The sequence below is a fragment of the Lithobates pipiens genome, unplaced genomic scaffold (assembly GCF_037356315.1).
Source record: "Lithobates pipiens isolate NorthernLeopardFrog02 unplaced genomic scaffold, aLitPip1_a1.2 Scaffold_3, whole genome shotgun sequence".
NCBI lineage: Eukaryota > Metazoa > Chordata > Amphibia > Anura > Ranidae > Lithobates > Lithobates pipiens.
Window position 1 is genome coordinate 65,866,758 of NW_027507790.1, and position 23,718 is coordinate 65,890,475.

Here is a 23,718-nt window from a genome sequence, read left to right on the forward strand (position 1 = left end):
AGGCCCCTTGATTAAATTTAAAGCAGCCTATGGGGTGGCGCAGACAGGGGCAAGGCACAGACTTCATGGCTCTTTCCTGAGTGGCTCTGTCACGAGTGATGTGCAGTTTCACCGACGCAGTTATCAATCCTGATCACATCTTCTCCTCTGCTTTCTTACAGGTAAATGTCTTATCCATCTGTACGCTCTACTCTGCTGAACTGACATTGCTGTAACATATTTAGTAAATGTCTTCTGCTGTCATCTCTTTAAACTTCCATATTTAATGCTAGCTATATAACAACCACACTACAATAGCAACATTACTGGTGACTGATTCTATACCCCATTTGGCTTGAGTGATCAAGAGAAGTAATTAGCTTTACGACCCTAGCCTGTGTCTGGTCTTGGCCATCTTCTCTGCCATATTCAGGCATCTTAAATCAGACCCTATCATGACCAATAGAGAAATGCATGCCTGCTTACTCTCCCTTAGGGATGAGCCGAACACCCCCCGGTTCGGTTCGCACCAGAACTTTCGAACGGACCCCAAATTCGTACGAACGTTAGAACCCCATTGAAGTCTATGGGACTCGAACGTTCAAAATTAAAAGTGCTAATTTTAACGGCTAATATGCAAGATACTGTCCTAAAAAGGGTTTGGGGACCTGGCTCCTGCCCCAGGGGACAAGGGTCAATGCCTAAAATGTTTTTAAAAATGGCCGTTTTGGTGGGAGCACTGATTTTAATGACGATTAAAGTGAAAAAAAAGTGAAATATTCCTTTAAATATCGTGCCTGGGGGGTGTCTGTAGTATGCCTGTGAAGTGCCACGTGTTTCCCGTGTTTAGAACAGTCCCTGCACAAAATGACATTAAACGGAAATAACATCATTTAAAACTGCTTGCGGTTTTAATGTTATATCTGGTTCCTGCAATATGGTTGAAAATCATTGAGAAAAATGGCATGGGTAGCCCTCCCTGCCCATTACCAGCCCCTTTGGGTCTTGTACGCATATTAACCACTTGCCGACCAGCGCACGGCGATGTACGTCGAAAGAATGGCACGGGCAGGCAAATGGACATACATGTACGTCCCTTTAAATTTGCCGCCCTGCCATCGGGAGCGCACCACCGCCGGCGCGCTCCCGCGCTGGTCGGGACCCCCGTGAGTCCGGTCGCGGGACCCGCGGACTCGATCGCCGCGGGCATCCCCGCGATCGTCTCACGGAGCGGCCGAATGGAGAAGTGCCGTTGTAAAAACATTTCTCCATTCTGCCTAGCAACTAGTGACGCTGATCTCTGCTCCATATGATTGGAGCAGAGATTAGTGTTCACTAAATGAAAGCCCAACCCCCCCACAGTTAGTAACACACCCCTAGGAACACTTAACCCCTACACTGCCACCCACCGGTTAACCCCTTTACTGCCAGTGTCATTTACACAGGAATCACTGCATTTATATAGCAGTGATTACTGTATAAATGACAATGGTCCCAAAAATGTCCGATGGGTCCCCCACAATGTCGCAGTCACAATAAAAATCGCTGATTGCCGTCATTACTAGTAAAAAAAAATAATAAAAAATTATTAATAAAAATGCTATAAAACTATCCCTATTTTGCAAACGCTATAACTTTTGCGCAAACCAATCAATAATCGCTTATTGCGATTTTTTTTACCAAAAATATGTAGAAGAATACGTATCGACCTAAACTGAGGGAAATTTTTTTTTTTTTTATATATTTTTGGGGGATATTTATTATAACAAAAAGTAAAAAATATTTTTTTTTTCAAAATTGTCGCTCTATTTTTGTTTATAGCGCAAAAAATAAAAACCGCAGGGGTGATCAAATACCACCAAAAGAAAGCTCTATTTGTGGGAAAAAAAGGACGTCAATTTTGTTTGGGAGCCACATCGCACGACCGCGCAATTGTCAGTTAAAGCGACGCAGTGTCGAATCGCAAAAAGTGGTCTGGTCTTTGACCAGCAAATTGGTCCGGTCTGAAAGTGGTTAAGGGGAACCCCGTACCCATATTAAAAAAAGGAAATGCGTGTGGCCCCCAGACCCTATATACTCAGAACAGCAGTATACAGGCGGTGCAAACAAGACAGGGACTGTGTAGGTTTGTTGTGTTAAGTTGAATCTGTTTGTAATTTTCAACTGGTACATTTTTAACCACTTGCTTACTGGGCACTTAAACCCCCCTCAGTCCCAGACCAATTTTCAGCTTTCAGCGCTGATGCACTTTGAATGACAATTGCGCGGGCATACAACACTGTACCCAAATGAAATTTTTATCATTTTTTTCCCACAAATAGAGCTTTCTTTTAGTGGTATTTAGTTACAGCTCGGAGTTTTATTTTTTGCTAAACAAACAAAAAAAGATGCAAAAAAATAAATAAAAATAAATCATGTTTTAATAGTTTGTTATAAAATTTTGCAAACGGGTCATTTTTCTCCTTCATTGAAGTGCGCTGATTAGGTGGCACTGATGGCTGCATTGGTGGGCACTGATGGGCTGCATTGGTGGGCACTGATGGGCTGCATTGGTGGGCACTGATGGGCTGCACTGGTGGGCACTGATAGGCATAGTTAAGGCGGCACTAATAGGCACAGATAAGGCGGCACCGATGGGCACAGATAAGGCGGCACTGATGGGCAAAGATGGGCACAGATAAGATGGCATGGATGGGTGGCACGGATAAGTGGCACGGATGGGTGGCACGGATGGGCACTGATAGGTACCACTGATAGATGGGACTGATGGGCACTGATAGGTGGCACTGATAGGTGGCACTGCTGGGCACTGATGGGCGGCACTGCTGGGCACTGATGTGCGGCACTGGGTCGCAGCACCTTTGAGGCAGATTGTGGGCACTGTGGGTGGCATTGTGGGTGGCACTGTAGACACTGATGGGGGGCACTTACTTTTATTCAGGATGGCACGGCGGTGGGCAGGTGGGCACTGGCAGGGGGCAGCTGTATTGCTGGCCGTGATCGGGACTGATGTCCCGATCACGGCCGCCGGTGATCGGCTTTTTTTTTCTCTCCTCGCGCTGTCAGCGCGAGGAGGAATAATAGCCGATTACCGGCTCCGTTCTATCACATGATCAGCTGTCATTGGCTGACAGCTGATCACGTGATAAGGGGTCGGGATCGACCCCTTGCACGGATCGGTGATCAGGCGAGTCTCACGGACTCGCCGATCACAGAGCGCGCCGCGCGCGCCCCTCAGGGGGCGCGCAGGCCGCTCGTATCCGGGACGACGTCAATAGACGTAGTCCCGGAAATGTAGGTCCGCGCTGATGCCGTCATTTGGCAATAGCGCGGATCTGTAGTGGTTAAAGTGTAGCTCCAGTCAAAAAAACTATTTTTAAGCTTTTTGGAAAACATAGGGAAGGGTTATCACCCCTGTATAATTTGTTTTGTCATACATTTTTTTTCATCTCACTTGCTGTTGTCTCCTTCCGTTTGCAAGTAGGAGATGTTTGTAAGTTGGATGTTTGAAAGTAGGGGCCTGCCCTATATGCTCTGCAGAAATGGCGGAACAAGGTGTTGGTTTTGCCACAACATTGTAAGCCCTGAAAGTGACTCTTGGTGGGCGCTGGAGCGCCCTGCTGTGAACGATTATATCAAGAATTGTAATTACATGCCATTGTTGAACAGTGGTAGAAAAATTGACCTTTGGTGGTTGTGGTGCTGGTGCAACAACACTATAAGTCCTCACAGTTACTCTGGGTGGGCACAGGAACGGGCCCTCCTGTGAAATATTATATCAAAAATTGTAATTACATGTCCCTGTTAAACAGGGGCAGAAAAATTGGGCCTTAGGCACTGGTGCCACCACACTGCAACCTCTCCCATATACTCTAGTTTTATTGCAGGAATTAGCCCTGCTGCAAAGCATTGCATCAAAAATTGTAATTAAACGCCCCTGTTAAACAGGGGCAGAAAAATTGGGCCTTAGGCACTGGTGCTGGTGCCACGACACTGCAACCTCTCCCATATACTCTAGTTTTATTGCAGGAATTAGCCCTGCTGCAAAGCATTGCATCAAAAATTGTAATTAAACGCCCCTGTTAAACAGGGGCAGAAAAATTGGGCCTTAGGTACTGGTGCCACAACACTGCAACCTCTCCCATATACTCTAGTTTTATTGGAAGAATTAGCCCTGCTGCAAAGCATTGCATCAAAAATTGTAATTAAACGCCCCTGTTAAACAGGGGCAGAAAAATTGGGCCTTATGCCGCGTACACACGATCAAACAATCCGGTGGAAAAGTCCGGCAAACTCAAGTCCGCCAAACAATCCCCCCCCGTGTGTAGCCTCCGGCATACTTTTTTGACCTGAAAGTACGGCGGACTTAGAATGCCGTGTTGCACTCCAATCTTCCCGCCGGACTCGCATTTCGGCGGACAATCCAGCCGTGTGTATGCCAGTCCGCCGTACTTTTGAAATGAGCGGACTTTTCCCGCGCGGAGAAAAGTCCGCTCATTTCGAGCGGGTCTCCAGGTAGGCGGGGCCCGCGAAGGAGACGTCGCTGGCACCGCCGCCTGGTAAGGACTTAAAGGGGAACCCCAACGCTGAAAAAAATCGGCGTGGGGGTCCCCCCAAGTCCACAACAGACCCTTGTCCGAGCACGCTACCCGGCCGGCCAGGAAAGGGGGGCGAGCGAGCGCTCCCCCCCTCCTGAGCCGTACTAGGCCGCGTGCCCTCAACATGGGGGGTGCCTTGGGGAAGGGGGGCCCACCCCAAAGCACCTTGTCCCCATGTTGATGAGGACAAGGGCCTCTTCCCGACAACCCTGGCCGTTGGTTGTCGGGGTCTGCGGGCGGGGGGCTTATCGGAATCCGGGAGCCCCCTTTAATAAGGGGGCCCCCGGATACCGGCCCCCCACCCTATGTGAATAAGTATGAGGTACAATGTACCCCTACCCATTCACCTGTAAAATAAAAGTACAAAAAAACACAACACACGAGATAAAATACTTTATTGCACAGCTCCGGGGGTCTTCCGTCTTCGGGGGTCTTCTCGCCGGACTCCTCCGCTATCTTCTTGTAGCTCTTTTGCTAGCGGAGGAGTCCGGCTTTCTTCCTCGCCGCCGCGGCCTCTTCTTCCGACTTCGGGGGTCTTGTCCCCCTCTTCGGTTCTTCTGCCGGGCCACCGCGCCTTCTTATAGCTCTTTTACAGGCGGTGGCCCGGTCTTCTGTCGCCGCCGCCGCCTTCCGTTCTTCTTCTCCAGGAGATGTTGACTCGACGATCTCTCCGGCCGCAATGCCAGGGACGCGCTGCCACTTATATAGGGACAAGGGGCGGTGTCACATGGGTTTATGTCACATGCCTTGTCCCTTCCCCAAGGCCCCCCCCATGTTGAGGGCACGCGGCCTGGTACGGCTCAGGAGGGGGGGCGCTCGCTCGCCCCCCCTTTCCTGGCCGGCCGGGTAGCGTGCTCGGACAAGGGTCTGTTGTGGACTTGGGGGGGACCCCCACGCCGATTTTTTTCGGCGTTGGGTTTCCCTTTAAGTCCATACCAGGCGGCGGGGGCCAGCGACGTCTCCTTCGCGGGCCCCGCCTACCTAGAGACGCGCTCCAAATGAGCGGACTTTCCTCTGCGTGTGTGGGCAAGTCCGTTCATTTCAAAAGTACGGCGGATAGTACGGCGGACTTAGTACGCCGTATTAGTCCGCTCAAAAAGTGCCGTGTGTGGGCAAGTAGCCCGTTTGGAAAGTCCGACGGACAGTCTGGCGGGAAATCCGCCAGACTAAGTACGTCGGACATACCGCTTCGTGTGTACGCGGCTTTAGGCACTGGTGCCACCACACTGCAACCTCTCCCATATACTCTAGTTTTATTGCAGGAATTAGCCCTGCTGCAAAGCATTGCATCAAAAATTGTAATTAAATGCCCCTGTTAAACGGGCAGAAAAATTGGGCCTTAGGCACTGGTGCTGGTGCCACCACACTGCAACCTCTCCCATATACTCTAGTTTTATTGCAGGAATTAGCCCTGCTGCAAAGCATTGCATCAAAAATTGTAATTAAATGCCCCTGTTAAACAGGGTCAGAAAAATTGGGCTGATGGCATCACCCAGAACCAGAAATGTTCTTTCAACATATCAGCGGAGGAGGAAGAGGATAGACAATCAACATAACAGGACAGTCACTCAGCATCAGCATAGGCAGTCTTGAAGGGATGTGATATTTCAAAAAAAATTATTCGGTTACATCAGCTTCAGGTGCTTGGTAGCTGTGGGTGATCCAAGACTGATTCATCTTGATGAAGGTCAGTCGATCAACTGATTCGGTGGACAGGCGCACCCTGTGATCAGTAACAAAGCCACCAGCAGCACTGAAGGTGCGTTCCGAAAGAACGCTTGATGCAGGACAGGCCAGTAGCTCAATTGCATACTGTGCAAGCTCTGGCCAGTGATCCATCCTCAAGGCCCAGTAAGCCAGAGGATTTTCGGTGGGAAAGGTGTCCAAGTCTGACCTTGCCCTAGGTATTTCTGCACCATGTAAATCAGACGCTGGCGATGGTTGCTGGAACCGATCATACCTTGGGGCTGCGGACTAAAAAACTGTCTGAAAGCATCAGTCAGACGGCCACTTTCTCCGCCGCTCCTTCTGACCGATGCCTCAGCAACACGTTGTCCAGGACCAGGAGTTTGTAACCTCCCAGTCTCTGGGAACGCGTTGCACAGACCTTTCTGCAAGGCCTCCCAGAGATGTCTCATCCTCTGCGATGGCAAGATAAGGTCGGCAAGCTTACCCTTGTACCGTGGATCAAGGAGAGTGGCCAGCCAGTAATGGTCCCTTTCCTTGATCCGAAGAATACGAGGATCCTTCCGCAGGCTTTGCAGGATCAGGGAGGCCATGCAGCGTAGGTTAGCTGAGGCATTCGGTCCGGAGTCCTCTGGGTCACTAAGGACAACATGATCTGTAAATCATCCCTACAAGACTGCTGCTGCTGCTGAGTGCCAGCCTCCACCTCCATGCTGACACAATCATCCTCCTCCTCCTCTGTGATGGGTGGCACAGCAGGAACACTGTCTGGATAAAGGGGGCCTTGAGAGGCAAGGAAGTCCTCCTCTTCCTGCCTCTAGTGCCCTGTCCATTATTCCACGCAGCGTATGCTCCAAGAGGTGGACAAGAGGTACAGTGTCACTGATGCATGCACTGTCACTGCTCACAATCCTTGTGGCCTCCTCAAACGGGGACAGGACAGTGCATGCATCCCTGATCATGCCCCACTGGCGTGGTGAGAAAAAAACCGAGCTCCCCTGACCCTGTCCTGGTGCCGTAGTCACACAAGTACTCATTGATGGCCCTCTGCGGAAATGCACACAGACTTTCCTGGCCTGCTTCAGGGCATCCTGTAAGCCCGGGTACCTGCCCAAGAACCGCTGAACCACCAGGTTAGGGACGTGAGCTACATAGGGCACATGGGTCAGTTGTCCCTGTCGGAGGGCGGAGAGGAGGTTGGTGCCATTGTCGCAAACCATCATTCCTGGCTTAAGCTGGCGTGGCGTCAACTACCTCTCGGCCTGCCCCTGCAGAGCTGACAAAACATCCGCCCCAGTGTGGCTCCTGTCCCCCAAACAAACCAGCGCAAGCACGTCATGGCATTGTTTTGCCTGCGTACTTGCGTAGCCCCTGGAACGCCTACGGAGCACCGCTGGTTTTGAGGACAGAGCACTGGAAGAGGCCATGGAGGAAGAAGAAGAGGAGGGGGTGGAGGAGATAGTAGCATTTTGGAGGCGTGGTGGCGGAACAACCTCCAACACTACTGCACCTTGTCCTGCATCCTTCCCAGCTGCCAGAAGAGTGACCCAATGGGCCGTGAAAGACAGGTAACATCATTGTCCATGCCTGCTGGACCATGAGTCAGCAGTAATATGCACCTTACCGCTGTCCGCCCTGTCCAGCGGGGCAAGGACATTGCCTTTCACATGCCGGTAGAGTGCCGGAATCGCCTTCCGTGAGAAAAAGTGGCGTTTGGGGACCTGCCACTGAGGAACCGCACATTGTACAAACTCACGGAAGGGGGCCGAGTCTACCAACTGAAAAGGCAGCAGTTGAAGTGCTAGCAATTTAGCCAAGCTAGCATTCAACCGCTGGGCATGTGGATGGCTGGGAGTGAACTTCTTTCGCCGGTCCAGCAGCTTGGGCAGGGACATTTGCCTGCTATAATCGGACGTGGGTGTACTGCTAGCAGAGTGCCCGGAAGCACTTGGCTGTGACACACCTAATTCTACACCTTCATTCCTCTCAGAGCAGGTTTCAGAGAGGACTGAAGGTCTAGTGGGGTTGGAGATGCCAGCTGATGAGGAGCAAGGAGAGGTCCGCTTTGTTCTTTGGTGTGGGTCTTTGAGGTACGCTTGCCAACGAGCTGCATGGCAGGTCAACATATGTCTGGTCAAGCATGTGGTGCCCAAGCGGCTGATGTTTTGGCCACACGAGATACACTTGAGACATATGTTGCAAATAGCAGCGGTGAGATCTGATGCACTCGTCTCAAAAAAGGCCCACACCAAAGAACTTTTAGAATAACGCGCAGAGGCAGCGCCCTTCAGAGGCGGAGCTCTGCGGTGTGATTCAGTCGGTGTGCTGCCCCTAAGCTGGCCCCCGGAGGGCATCCTGCCTCGTTGGACATGTGCCTCCTCCTCCCCCCTCCTACCAGGCACCCAGGTGGAGTCAGTGCCCTCATCATCCCCTCCCTCTTCATCGCTGTAGCAAACCTGGCAATATGCTGCAGCTTGTGGAACATGACTGCCAGATTGCTGTCCTTCTTGAGCATCCCCTCTCTCTGCATTCACGCTACTGCCTTCCTCTAGCTGAGTGTCATCATCAGAGCCTACAAAACACTGGGCATCCTCCTGGAGCATGTACCCAACACTGTGCTCAAAGAGTTCAGGAGACTCCTCAGGAGGACGTGGTGGGTCTAGGGAAGGAGTCACTGATGATGACATTGAGACGAGGGAAGACGATGCGTTGGCAGCTGCTTTGCTAGTACCCTGAGACTGGGTGAGAGAGGATGAGGAAGATGAAGAGGGCTTGGTCATCCACTCTACCAAGTCGTTGGCATGTTGCGGCTCAACATGTCCAGCTGCCGAAAAGAAGGACAAGCGTGTCCCATGGCCACGTGCTGATGACATTGCACCTTGTCCACGACCAGCACTGTTGTGCTTGCCCTCTTTTATTGGCTCGTGCCTGTCTGCCTCTCCTTGCTGGCCTTCCAGACATGGTAATGGCCTGAAGGGAGTTGGGTAAAACAGCAGTTTGGTAGTGTATAATGTGCTGGAGGCACACAACACCCACTAAGCCCTGCAGATGGCTCTATTAGAGAACGGCAATAAAGGGTAGATACAGGTGTATATTGTGCTGGAGGCACACAACACCCACTAACTCCTGCAGATGCCTTTATTATAGAACACCAGCAATAAAGGGTAAATACAGATGTATACTGTGCTGTGCTGGAGGCACACACAACTTCCAATAACTCCTGCAGATGGCTCAAATAGAGAAGAGCTATGTAGGTGGATATAGCGGTGTGTACTGGGTACAGAGCACGCAGACAGCACGCACAAGCTCATAACACTGACTGCAAGCTCTATTATAAAAGATAGATATATCGCTAGCTATATCGGTGAGGTGAATATAGAGGTGTATACTGCGGGCAGGGCACGCAGACAACAACCACTACAGAGGAGCAAGATCGAAAAATCGGCCGATAACAATCGGTGTATACTGTGTTGAAGGTACACAGAACACCCACTAACTGCTTCAGACGCCAACACATTACACAAGGCCGCTGCGCTGACGGCCTTATATAGTGTGGGGTGTGTACTACACAGCCTGAGCTATGATTGGCCACAGGCATCCTGCCTGTGGCCAATCATGGCTCTCCTCGCTGCCGGCGCTGTGATTGGCCAAGCATGCGGGGTCACATTGCATGCTTGGCCAATCATGAGCCAGCAATGCACTGCGCCATCACAGTGCATTGTGGGCCGTGTGCGCCACACGAATTTGGTGCGAACGGCCCATAACGTTCGGAATTCGCCGAACGGGCGAACAGCCGATGTTCGAGTTGAACGTATGTTCGACTCGAACACGAAGCTCATCCCTACTCTCCCTATAAAGTTAAAGCAGCATATGGGGTGGCGCAGACAGGGGCAAGGCGCAGACTTCATGGCTCTTTCCTGAGTGGCTGTCACGAGTGATGCGCAGTTTCACCAACGCAGTTTAACAAAAGCAAGTTAACTAAAGCTGGATGAAGATACAAGAACTCTGCTCCACTCTGCAAGACAACAAGCAAACCAGCATTTCTCATTTATTTTGTATCAAGTCAGGTTCCCACTCTATCTAGTATGATGCTTCTCATTCTCTTCCTTCTCACATCAGTGTCTTCTATCCTCAAATTCTCCTTACTCTACCCTGCAGCATGCACATATCACCCTCATTCCTACCCTCTCCCTACTACTGCACCCATCATCTCCTGCATTTGCTGCATCCACATGCTGGCATAAACTCCAAGGCCACTAGACACATGCGCTCATGCACATCTCACTCCCATCTTGCGTTCCTCATCCTCCTGCTAGTCTCAGGTGACATTTCTCCTAATCCTGAGCCGCCATTCTCAAACTGCAAGCCACATCTCCAATGCCCCTCCCTCTCTGGCAACCACCACAATCCACTTAATTTAGTTTCTATCCCCCTGCTTCCTCAAAGCAGCCCACCTATCTCATGCGCCCTTTGGAATGCCCGCTCCATCTGTAACAAGCTAACATCTGTACATGACCTCTTCATCTCTAATGGCTTTAACATACTCGCCATAACTGAAACCTGGCTTCAAAAGTTGGACTCAGCTTCTCCTGCTACCCTCTCCCATGGTGGTCTCCATTGGACTCACTCCCCCAGACCCAATGACAGAAAGGAAGTGGAGTTGGATTCCTTCTATCCCCACAATACACCTTCCAAGTCCTTCCCATCCCTCCCCCTCTTCTTTTGAGATGCACTGTATTCGTCTGTTTTCTCCTATTTCTCTGAGAATTGCAGCAATTTATCGGCCTCCTGGACCGGTGTCGCGCTTTCTTGATGACTTTGCTGCCTGGCTACCCTACTTTCTCTCCTCTGAAATACCCACGATCATTCTTGGTGACTAACATTCCTGTCAACGTTAACAACCCAACTACAGCTAAACCTCTCGACTTAACCTCATCTTTTGACCTAACCCAATGGACACATACTTCCACTCACGCCAATGGTAATACCCTTGACCTTGTATTCTCCCATCTCTGCAACCCTGGCAACCTCACCAACACCCCCTTTCCTCTCTCTGATCACAACCTCATTAGTTTCACTGTATCCTTGCCTCTAACCACCCATCCTTCCCAGCAGCAAACAATTACTAGTAGGAACCTTTGCCACCTTAAGCCTTCTCTTCTTTATTCTGCTACTGACCACCTGTATGAAATAATCTCTCCCCTGTCCTTGCAATCTCTGTCTACAACAGTTCACTCTCATCATCACTAGATGCACTTGCTCCTCTAACCACACGCAGAATCAGGCCCCGACCTTTACGACCCTGGCAAACTGACAACACTAGAAATCTCAAGAGACATTGCCGTGCTCTTGATCGGCTGTGGCATAAAACCAAATGCCTCCAAGACTTCACTGTATATAAATCTGCCCTTCTAAAATACAATTCCTGCCTCCATGCTGCCAAACAAGCCTACTTTGTTTCTCTTATTAATACTTTGTCATCCAGTCCCCGTCGGCTCTTCTCAACTTTTAACTCTCTGCTTCGCCCCCTACCCCCTCTACCCAGTAACTCATTCACTGCCCAAGAGATTGCCAATCACTTCAAAGACAAGATTGATGCAATTCGTGAGGACACCTCCACTGTGCGTACATCTACCCCACCCAACATACCTGGCCTAATAGCACATTCAACACTCTCTTTTGAATTGGCTACTACAGAAGAGGTTGCAAAACTTTTCTCAGATGCTCACATAACCAATTGTCCCTTGGACCCTGTTCCCTCACAACTATTAAGGTCACCCTCTAATTCTATCCTATGCTCCCTCGCTCACATCTTCAATCTCTCCCTCTCAAGTGGCACCTTCCCCTCCCCTCTAAAACATGCGTAGATCACCCCCATACTTAAAAAATCCTCACTGGACCCCACCAACCTGAACAACTTAAGACCTATCTCATTGCTCCCATTCACCTCTAAACTTCTAGAACGCTTAGTCTACAACCGTCTTAGCTCCTACCTCCGTGAAAATAACCTTCTTGACTAGGGATGAGCCGAACACCCCCCTGTTCGGTTCGCACCAGAACCTGCGAACAGACCTAAACTTCGTGTGAACTTTAGAACCCTATTAAAGTCTATGGGACTCGAACGTTCACAATCTAAAGTGCTCATTTTAAAGGGTAATATGCAAGTTACTGTCCTAAAAAGTGTTTGGGGACATGGGACCTGCCCCAGGGGACATGGATCTATGCAAAAAAAAAGTTTTAAAAACTGCCGTTTTTCAGGAGCAGCGATTTTAATAATTATTAAAGTGAAACAATAAAAGTGTAATATTCCTTTAAATTTCATAGCTGGGGGGTATCTATAGTATGCCTGTGAAGGGGCGCATGTTTCTGGTGCTTAGAACTGTCCCTGCACAAAGTGTAATTTGTGCAGGAAAAAAAGTCTTTTAAAATCACTTGTGGCTAAATTGTCGGCTCCCGTAATACAGAGAACACTCAATGAGTGTTCTCTGTATTAGCCGACAATTCATTCATTCATTGATATAAAAAAAAAAAAAAAAAAAAAAAAAAAGCATGGGGGTTCCCCTAAATTCAATTACCAGGCCCTTCAGGTCTGACATGGATATTAAGGGGAACCCAATGTCAAATTAAAAAAAAAAAAAAATTGACGTGGGGGTCCCCCTAAATATCCATACCAGACCCTTCAGGTCTGATACGGATATTAAGGGGAACCCCGCATCAAATAAAAAAAAAAAAAAAAAAAAATTGACATGGGGTCCCCCTAAAAATCCATACCAGACCCTTTATCCGAGCACGCAACCTGGCAGGCCGCAGGAAAAGAGGGGGGACGAGAGAGCGCCCCTCCCGAACCGTACCAGGCCACATACCCTCAACATTGGGAGGATGCTTTGGGGGGTCCTTGCCCCCATGTTGATGAGGACAAGGGCCTCACCCTCACAACCCTGGCCGGTGGTTGTGAGGGTCTGCAGGCAGGGGGCTTATCAGAATCTGGAAGCCCCCTTTAACAAGGGGACCCCCAGATCCCAGCCCCCCCCCGTTTGAAATGGTAAGGGGGTACAAAAGTATCCCTACCATTTCACAAAGAAAGTGTCAAAATGGTTAAATAAGACAAACACTTTTGAAAAATTCCTTTATTATTATATATAAAAAAAAAAAAAAAAAAAAAAAGATTCCAGCGGTGCTAATCCACTCTTGCTATCCAGCGACGAATCTCCGGGGTCCAGCGATGGATGATCATATCCAGCGATGGGGGATCTCTCAGTCCAGCGCTGTCCATACATCCTTCTGTCTCCAATGCGGAGATCCCAGCGCTGACGTTTCTTATATTAGGCGGGCGGGGCCACTCGTAAAGCTTTTACCGTGAGGTTCTTTTGGATTTCCCCTTGGGAATCTGAGGCAGCACTGTCAACTCCTTCCTCAACTTCCTCTCTAAAACCCCCTGGATTCTCCCCACTAGCAGGAGGAACATATGTTGGGCTAGGTGGTACACTCTGGTGCGCTGGTGGAGTGCTCTGGGGCTGAGGCAACTGAAAACTAGAAAAAAAGCATTTTGAAGGACTGGAAAGTACTAGAAAGTTCCATCACAAATGCCGCCAGGTCTGCACCCTGCTCCCTAACCAACCCCTTGGTCCAGGAATCCCCCATAGAGCCGCTACACGAAGCATACTTCTTCCTAGCACCATGGGGGGACTTGCTTGTGGCGTTCTGAAATACACAGAAATAAGAGGGCAGCATAAGTTTAAAGAACACCAGCGCTACTACTCCTCTCTCTCCCCCCCCCCAGGACCAACCACCAGGATCCCAGACACACTCCCCTTCCCCCCCGACCACCAAGGAGGAACAGCACCAGTGGAGCTACTGGTTACCAAGTAAGGGAACACCTCCCCAGGGTTCCCCTTACCTTTGAATGGCTGGTGCTGTTGTCCCCAAGAGCCGCTCTTTAGCCTCTGCTTCAGACAGTCTCCTGCTGAGGAAGAGTGGTACAAACGTGCCTCCAACAGCTGTCTGTACAGCTGAGAGAGGCTGCACCAGCCGAATGCTTGGTCCCCTTTCACGAACCGGAAGACGTGGATCCAGCGAAGACGTCCGCCCCCACCAGAAATTACTTCTCCCGTCATTCGGTCTGGCCTCCAGCTACATGCCTACTGCAAACACATGGGGACCTAGGAGACCCTGCTGCAGTGCCCCACTGGGCGAACAAACGGGTGGACCTCCCCAAACTTCTTGCTTTCCCCAAGCGAAGTTTGGAGTGCGCGGTCAGGACGAACATTCAGCTCCCTAGCCAACCAGACTGCCGAGCGGAGCCATGGACCACTGTCTCCTCCACTCTAGATAACATAGCATCAGCCTCCCCGACTGTTTAGCTAAGGTTCCTTAGCGGCATCTCCCCACCGGAGGAAACACCATAACTGAGGGGGATGGCAGGAGGATGAGACTTAAATTGTGAAATTGAAGGTGGCGTTACCCAAGAGGGGTGGAGCCAGGGTCTCTCTACGGTGACTGTCCTGAAAGACGGACTTGGTTAAAAAAAAAAAAAATATTGGGTAAACACTTAAAGTGCTGCCCATTCTTTCTACTGGGCAGGGGTGTTTTGGGAGCGATGTACACAAAGATGCAGCTGGACTTGTCCCACAAGCACACTGCCCCAGTGTGAAGACACTGGTATGGATGGGGGGATTTCAGGTCCTTAATTGCCTGAAAACCACCCAGTGTTAAAGGGGAGGAAAGGGAAGCAGTGTCACACTGCTTGAGCCAATTACTACAATACACAGGAGAGAGAGGTCAGGCAACTGAAAGTGCATTACCTACCCAAACTGAAAATGAGGCACACACAAAGCGGCAAAACTAAAGACTGCAGAAAGGTCAGTGTTGCCACTATCAATAGTCAAACTGGCATGATCACCAGGTGTTTACCATGGCAGTGGTCATAATCCCTATCCTTAGGGCCCACTAACAGGTCCGGTTTTATGTATTACCTTGGGGAGATGCAGACTAGAATACTGCAATCACTGAGCAGCAAATGATATCACCCGTGATGTATTTCACTTATCTTTCAAACCTGGCCTGTTAGTGGGACCAGAGAACAGGGTTGATGACTACTGTACTATAAATACTATACTCAATTTTAAAAAAGCAAATGCAGCACAGTCTGACAAGATTTTGGTAGCTAAATTTTAGCCACATGAAAGCCCCTTTTCACATGGTTTTAGATTTTCACATTGCAGACCAAGTAGTTAAGCGACAAGAATTTGCACAAACGCTGCCAGGGGTGCTTTCAATGGTTATCCATTTCATTTCTATGGAATAGAGTAAGCAATTTCCAAGTGTTCTACTGTCACAATATCCAGATAGGAGTCTGCATTTTACATACCAAAGGCAGATGGGGGGGGGAGTTTAAGCTGTAATCAAATATTTTATTTTACACAGACTTTTTAAAGTCAAGTGCACCTTTACAGAAACATCTGTAAGGCTGGGTTCACACTGCTGCGATGCTGGAAAGCTGCGAATCTACTGCGGGTTCCTGCATCGCATGCCTCCCGGCGGCAGTTCACACTGCCCTATGCGAACTGCTGGAAGTGTCAGTGAAAAGTTAATGACACCTCCAAATCAGTTTGCATATCGCAGTGCGATCTTACAGGAATCGGAATGCATGGTGTGAACACCCATGCAATTGGATTCTGCTGCAGACCAAAAAAAGGATCCTGTACGAGTTTAGGCCGGATGCGAATTTGGCCATACTATCTGTATGGCTGAAATCGCATCAGAGATTGGATGTGATTCGCAGTGCAAATCACATCCGATCTCGTACACTGCAGCAGTTTGAACCCAGCCTAAAGGTGACCTTACACAGGACCCTCATACCTTCTGACCTGGAGCACAACAATCACCCACACCAACACCCCAGGTTGCCGCCTCAGTCTGGGGAATCTCCAAAATTGTACCTCATTAGGAGGTACGTTTTGGAGCATTCCAATAGGTTGGCGCTGACCAATTAGAACCCGTGTAGCCATCCAGATTTCAAATCTGACGGGTAAAGCAGCAATATGTGTCAGAAGAACAATCACAGGACTCAAGGTTGGTGAGACAGGGGTAGGATGGGAACAAGAGCAAGTGTAAGTTCACCTTACAATTTCTGTAAAAAAAAAAAAAAAAGCCTACACAATAAGTTATGGTGATCTACATTCATAACACTGCATTTATTGTGCAAGGTTTGTGCCCAAAAGACTGTTTTGCAGCAATGGACTACAGCTTATTTGACTTGTGTTGAACAATTCTCAACAAAATGGTGCCCGGAGGCAGGCTTCAGGTGTTTTTTGCACCAATACAGCTTCTGAAAACCACCCCTCATGTCTCCCCAGTGTGAAAGCCTGAGTGCTTTCATAGTGGGGCGGTGCGCTTGCGGGGGGGTGGGGGGGGAGGAGTCCTGTAAGCAGCATCTTTGGGATGGTGTAGGAGTACTGTACCCCTGAAATTAATGAAATGGCAATGCTTCCGGAGTGCCGCAACACAGGCGTTTTAAACCCTCTTCGGCTGGTTAAAAGAACCCCACTAGCAGCTGGAAAGCACCGCTTAACCACTTCAGCCCTGGACCATTTTGCTGGCCAAAGACCAGACCACTTTGTGATTCGGCACTGTCGCTTTGACAATTGCATGGTAATGCGATGTGGCTCCCAAACAAAATTGACGTCCTTTTCCCACAAATAGCCTTTTGGTGGTATTTGATGACCCCCGCGGTTTTTATTTTTTGCGCTATAAACAAAAATAGAGGGACAATTTTGAAAAAACGCATTCTTTTACTTTGTTTTACTAAGTATCCCCAAAAACAAACACATTTCCCTCAGTTTAGGCCGATACGCATTTTACGAAAAAAATGACAATAAGCGATTTGCGCAAAAGTTATAGCGTTTTACAAAATAGGGGATAGTTTGACATTATTAATTTTTTTTTACTAGTAATGGCGGCGATCAACGATTTTTATTGTGACTGACATTATGGTGGACACGGACATTTGACACATCTTTGGGACCAATGTCATTTATACAGCAATCACTGCTATACAAATGCACCGATTCCTGTGTAAATGACTGTCAGTGAAGGGGTTAACCAGCAGGTGGTAGTGTAGGGGGTTAAGTGTTCTTAGGGGTGTGGGCCTATTAGTGAACACTGATCTCTGCTCCAATCACATGGAGCAGAGATCAGCTTCACTTGTTGCTAGGCAGAATGGGGAGATGCCGTTTACAACGGCATCTCCCAGTTCAGCCGCCCAGTGAGACGATCGCAGATATGCCTACGGTGATAGAGTTCATGGGACCCGTGATCAGACTCACAGGGGTCCCAACCGGCGAGCGAGCCGCCAGCACGCTGGCAATGGCATTTAAGACTGGACATACCCGTATGCCAATATGCCTGCCCGTGCCATTCTGCCAATGTACATCGGTGTGTGCCTTAGGGAAGTGGTTAAACAGCAGTAAACCACCACTTCAACTAGTGGCACTTTACCGATAACAGACCCAGTGTCCCAGTGTGAAAGCGGCCTGTCAACATTTTCAGAAAGGCCCAATGCAGTCTAACCATTTACTGCTACTCTGAAATTACATACACAATGAGTCAGCCAGAAGTAGCCCATGTTTTACTACATGCTACCCAGGCAAATTCTGACACTTTGCTCCTACATGTAAAAACCATAATTTTGCTAGAAAATTGCAAAGCAACCCAACTCAGTGTGCATTTAGCAGCATTATAAATGCTAACCGATTTCACATACAACTTCAAGACCGAAGAAGAAAAAAAATAAAAAATAAAACACCATGTTTTAAGAAAAATAAATAGTCTGCTTTAGTCATGAACACAAGCATCAGCTGGCTCAAGAGTGTTTAGTTCAGAACAGAACAATCTGCCATGATCAATAACTGGGGTATTTGAAATACAACTTTATTATGATCTAAACGAAAAATGTATGGGAATGACAGTAACAAACAGGATCACCATAGAACATTGTGATGTGACTGTAGCAGTCTTAACTTATATTTGAAACTTTTAAAGGGAATATTATTTGCAGTCCCAAACAGCTAGATATGCAGGTCCAAAATATGAAGGATTTATTTCAACTGCCACATTCACTCCAAAGCCCATTCATCTCCTTCAGCATCTCAAAAGGTTAAGCACATGTTCTGCTCAGCTAAATAAAGTGGCAAACACGCTGCACCACTGACATCACAGGACAGTTGCCTATAAAACTAGACTTCTGACTCTGGGCTCGAGCTTCATTCACCTCACAGATCATCATCTTCATCTGGCAGTGCTGTGGTCTGGGCAATCTAATTAAAGAAAGAGAAAAAAAAAAAGTAATTAACCACTGAAACATTTGTTTAGAAGCAACAAACTCCAAATTAGGATTTAAAACATTAAGGGAAATAAAATGACTTGCCTGTAGATCATTCTCATATTGTGCAGCCAACGCAGGATCCATAACCACTTCAGGTGGTGCAAGAGCAGGCATGGCTACAAACTCAAGGTTGGGATCCCCTATCAGTTTTCTGGCAAGCCAAAGGAAGGGCTTTTCAAAGTTGTAGTTACTCTTTGCAGAGATATCATAGTACTGGAAAAAAAAAAAGTCAAACATTAGACCACAATATTACACACAGACACACACACGTTCTATTCTTTACGAGTACCATGCTCCCCTAAAAACAATCTGACCCAGAAGTGGGAATATGTAGCTGTTAAAACTAGCCCCCCCCCCCCACCCCAAAAAAGTCGGTGGCCACGGAGGGTGCAAACAAGCAGAACTTCCCCTTTAAGGTGGAGCTCTGCTTTTAAGTGCCCCTATGTCTATGCCGTGCTTAGAAAAGCACTCAGCACAAAGTGCCAATACAGACCTTAAGTTGAAGTATTCTTTCCACTGTTGTAATGTGGAAACCCCACTATTTGTTTTCCATCTACAGAGCACAACCACTTTTTAAAATATACATTTTACTTAACTGCATGGCTTTCTAACCCATATCAGTGCAAGTCTGTCCCAAGGACAAGGAGTCACCTAATTTCCATACAATGCAAGAGGCACAGCTTTTAAACCTTTAACCCTTTGCTGGGACAGGGTTAAAAATCCAGTTACAATATAAACCTGCAATATAAAATAAGTGCAACCCAATTTGGCTGCAAAAGTGGAAACACTTTCCTGGTGAAAAGTGGTAACTGCCCATCAGCACAAAAAAATAAAAATAAAGTTAGTTAAAAATAAAGTCTACCAACCTGAAGATTCTTCTTCCTATGAAATACGATTGATTTTGCTTTCACTTTTCTGTCCTTAATGTCCACTTTGTTGCCACACAAGACTATGGGGATATTTTCACATACTCTTACAAGATCTCTATGCCAATTGGGTACATTCTTGTATGTGACTCTTGACGTTACATCAAACATGATAATGGCACACTGAGCTGCAAAGTTAGAAGAATATTGTCAGTGGTACTACAATGACTTGAAAATTTACCACATTTGTCATGTTACAACCAGAAACAATTTAATGTGATAGACCAAAGAAAATGTAAATTAACTTTTTTTTACAAATAAATGTGAGGCGTGTAATTGTATTCAGCACCCGAGTCAATACTTCGCAAAACCACCTGTCGCTGCATGTCTTTGCCACAGATTGCCAATTGGATTTACGTCTGGACTTTGACTGAGCCATTCTAACACATGACTATGCTTTGATCCAAGCCATTCCATTGTAGCTCTGGCTCTGTTTGGGGTCATTGTCCTGTTGGAAAGTGAACCTCCACCCCAGTCTCAAGTCATATGCAGCCTACCATGTTTTCGGCTCCATCCATCACCCCTGCTAAGGAAAAGCATCCCCACAATATGATACTGCCACCACCATGTTTCACGATGGGGGTGGTGTGTTCAGGGTGATATGCAGTGTTGGTTTCCATCAGGTTTACTTTTAGGCCCAAAATTTAAATTTTGGTCTCATCTGACCAGAGCACCTTCTCCCACATGGCATCTCAAAAACCGCAAACAGACCATCTTATGGCTTTCTACTAACCCCGCTTTAAATTTAATTTTATCCCTGACCTTTTTGATGCCATTTGTTCACTAAAGTTCTAACAAACTTCTGAGGGCATCACAGAACAGAAGATTCAAACACGTGGATGCCATTAACTAATCAGGTGACTTCTGAAGGCAATTGGACCCACTAGTAGTTATGGGTATCAGTAAAAAGGGGCTTAACAAATGCACGCCACACGTTCCAGATATTTGTAAAAAATGTAGGACATATCATTTTCCCAATTCACAATTATGTGCCACTTTGTGTTGGTCCATCACATTAAAGCCCAACACCACATGTTTTTGGTTGTAACATGAAAAAATATGGAAAGTCTCAAGGGGTATGAATGCTTTCAAGGTACTGTTACAACATAACTGTTTAAACCAAATACAAAGAGGTAAAGTGGTTTTAACCCCCCCCCCCCCCCACCCCACTAAGGAGCTAGTCTGCATATCATACTAGCTCATTATGACTTATCTGAGAACAAAGCCCTTGCAGTCTCCCCTTCCAGTTGGCGACATCTATCCCGGAGATTACTTCCAGGTATCGCAACTCTGGTGCTGTGATTGGCTGGAGCAGCGATGTCATGCCCATGCATAGCCGCACAGTACTACTGAAGCAACGGCATGTACGTCCCAATACATTTCCACTATCAAAACTTAAAGTTTTAGTACCCACTAGAAACTATTTTTAATACTGTGGTCAATGGCTAGGTGACCCTTAACCAACAGAAATCCAACTTAGACCTAAAAAAGTAAAGGTCTATTTTAAGGTCTTGTTGACTGGAGAAACAGCAATTTAACTCAATAACCTGAACCCAGAAATCAGTAAAACAGTCATTTTACTTCAATATGACCAGTTTCGTTTGAAAACAATCTGTCCCACTGCACAAGAGAAGGACTAAACTGCTAAAGTTGAGCAACCCTCTCCTGCAGATGCTGAATTTCCTCCTGAGCACTTATATGAGCTGCATAATTTACAAGTATATAGAATCAGAATACACACACTAATGTCCCTTGGACTTGAATGGTGCATACCGATACTCCACATGATTTCCCATTCAAGTCTATATAAAATTTGGAGATGGGCAATGCTACAAATCCATATTAAATACCAAACAAGCTAGCATCTGACTTGCTAAGGAAGTGTCCTTTCTTCTATAGTGCCCAGTTAGTTTTCTGCAACCCCCTTAGTTCCCTACATAACCTTTATACAACTGCTTTAAGGGAAGCAGGGAAAGGGAACACTAGTGCCATCGAGTTACAGCTCTAGGGCTGTTGACATCACAATCAAGATGGTGATTCCTTCAGCCATTTTTAGATAAATCACATGTTACAAACTATATGCAACATGAATATTGGTCTATTTTAGGGAGAGACCATGTTTGAAAAGCAGAACTTAGCACAAAAAATAAAAAGCCATTTTTTTTTTTATCAAAAGATTTAAGCAGGTAAACTCATTGGAGAATCTGTTTTGAGCAGCTGCTTTATAGCATTACTATTAGGCTCATTATACAGCTGACTCTTGCAACAAGCCTAAGGCTCCATGCACACTGAAGCTGATAAACTGCAGTTTATTGGCGTTTTTTTTAAAAGCCCATAAACTCCACTCTATGTTAGCCTATGTGTCCATGCACACATGGACGTTTTTCAGCTTTAATGAGCAGTGGAGTTTATGGGCTTTTTTCTGAACGCCAGAAATTCGCGTTCAAATTGCCGTTTTTCAGCGGCAAAAAACAACAAACGCTCATTCATTAGTGTTCGGCATTCCATTTTTCAATGCATTGTGGGATTTTTGGAGTGTCCTCTGTGTATTTTTATAAAAAACGCCCATTAACGCTGTAAAACGCCCATTAACGCTGTAAAACGCCCATTAACGCTGTAAAACGCTCATTAACGCTGTAAAACGCTCATTAACGCTGTAAAACGCTCATTAACGCTGTAAAACGCTCATTAACGCTGTAAAACGCTCATTAACGCTGTAAAACGCTCATTAACGCTGTAAAACGCTCATTAACGCTGTAAAACGCTCATTAACGCTGTAAAACGCTCATTAACGCTGTAAAACGCTCATTAACGCTGTAAAACGCTGTAAAACGCTGTAAAACGCTCATTAACGCTAGTATAAAACTCTGTTAAAAGCAGGTTTTTCAACCAGCGTTTTCTGCCAGCAATCTGGCATCCAGAAATAGCTTTTTTGAGCTTCAGTGTGCATGGAGCCTTAAAGTGTTGGCCATAGGATGGCGAGAGCAGTTTTAGTAAATATGGACACCCATTTCAGAATACTCATAACATTATATGCTTTTCTTCAACACATCCAACTTTTGGAAAGGAAAAATGCCTGCACTGTTTTAAGATGCTGACAGGGTAGGCTAACAAACCGGTAAAAAGAAATTAAAATTTCACTGCAATCCTCACCCTGGATGTAATAGCCATCTCGCAAACCACCAAACTTTTCTTGACCGGCAGTATCCCATACATTGAATTTAATGGGACCTCTGTTGGTATGGAAAACCAAAGGGTGGACTTCAACACCAAGTGTGGCTGCAAAAAAAAAAAAAAAAAAAAGTCATTTACAAATAAAACGTAACACTTGCATCAATAACCAGCAAAGGCATACTTGCCCACATTTTCCCACTGGTGGAAAAACCTTCAGCATGGAGTGGGAGGGTTAGAGGTCTGGTCCTGCTCAGCATTCCATGGTTCTTTCCCTCCACCTAGGTCACAATGGGACAAGTAGCAACAGAGGCCAGAGGAGGGAACCAGAGAGCATCAGTGGACCAGACAGAGGGTTTGGATCCTGAACAATCTATAGCCAAAGTCGGTTGTGTGGACAGTGCAATGGTGAATATTACAGCTCCCTTTCAATGCAGCCAATTTAAAAAAGAAATATCAGATAAAAAAAAAAAAAAAAAAAAACTGGCGAGATGAAGTGTTGGTACCTACACTTAATTCCAGTAAGAGAGCAGATCCCAGGTTCCAATCTGCATATGAGCCCTGGTTCACAGTAGTGCAGCTATACAGCACTACTTCAGTTTCAAAGCCACAGATCAGTGATTAAACCTAATTTTTAATTGCAGCTTGCGACTTAGTTAGATAGAAGTCTACACAAGTTGCAAAAAGTGTAGGAAACTGATTTGCAAGGATTTAAAACAGTTCCCATTGCAGGCAATGAGGTACAAATTGTCAAGCAATTCTGAACTGTCAAATCACACAACGAATTGCACTGCATGAACACAGTTCAATGAAAGGAGCAAGGAAGAACCTGTTGTGCAGCCAGGTATTCCCACACAAAGGTAACTGCACACTGACCAGCCTTACACAATACAAAGTGTCATTTTAGTATAAAGAGACATCTCCCAACATCTTGGGTACTTAAAAGTGGCTTGTGACTAGAAAAAAAAAAAAAAAA

The 23,718-nt window shown here is 47.0% G+C and overlaps 1 long non-coding RNA gene across 1 annotated transcript; it reads right to left on the reverse strand.

The window, feature by feature from the left end:
* Positions 1 to 18,170: 18,170 nt before the first annotated feature.
* On the reverse strand, positions 18,171 to 20,735 carry LOC143940427 (uncharacterized). Its single transcript, XR_013263869.1, has 2 exons — positions 19,512 to 20,735; positions 18,171 to 18,858 (listed from the first exon to the last, which is right to left on the reverse strand). It is a non-coding gene; the product is annotated as an uncharacterized LOC143940427 (long non-coding RNA).
* Positions 20,736 to 23,718: the final 2,983 nt, after the last annotated feature.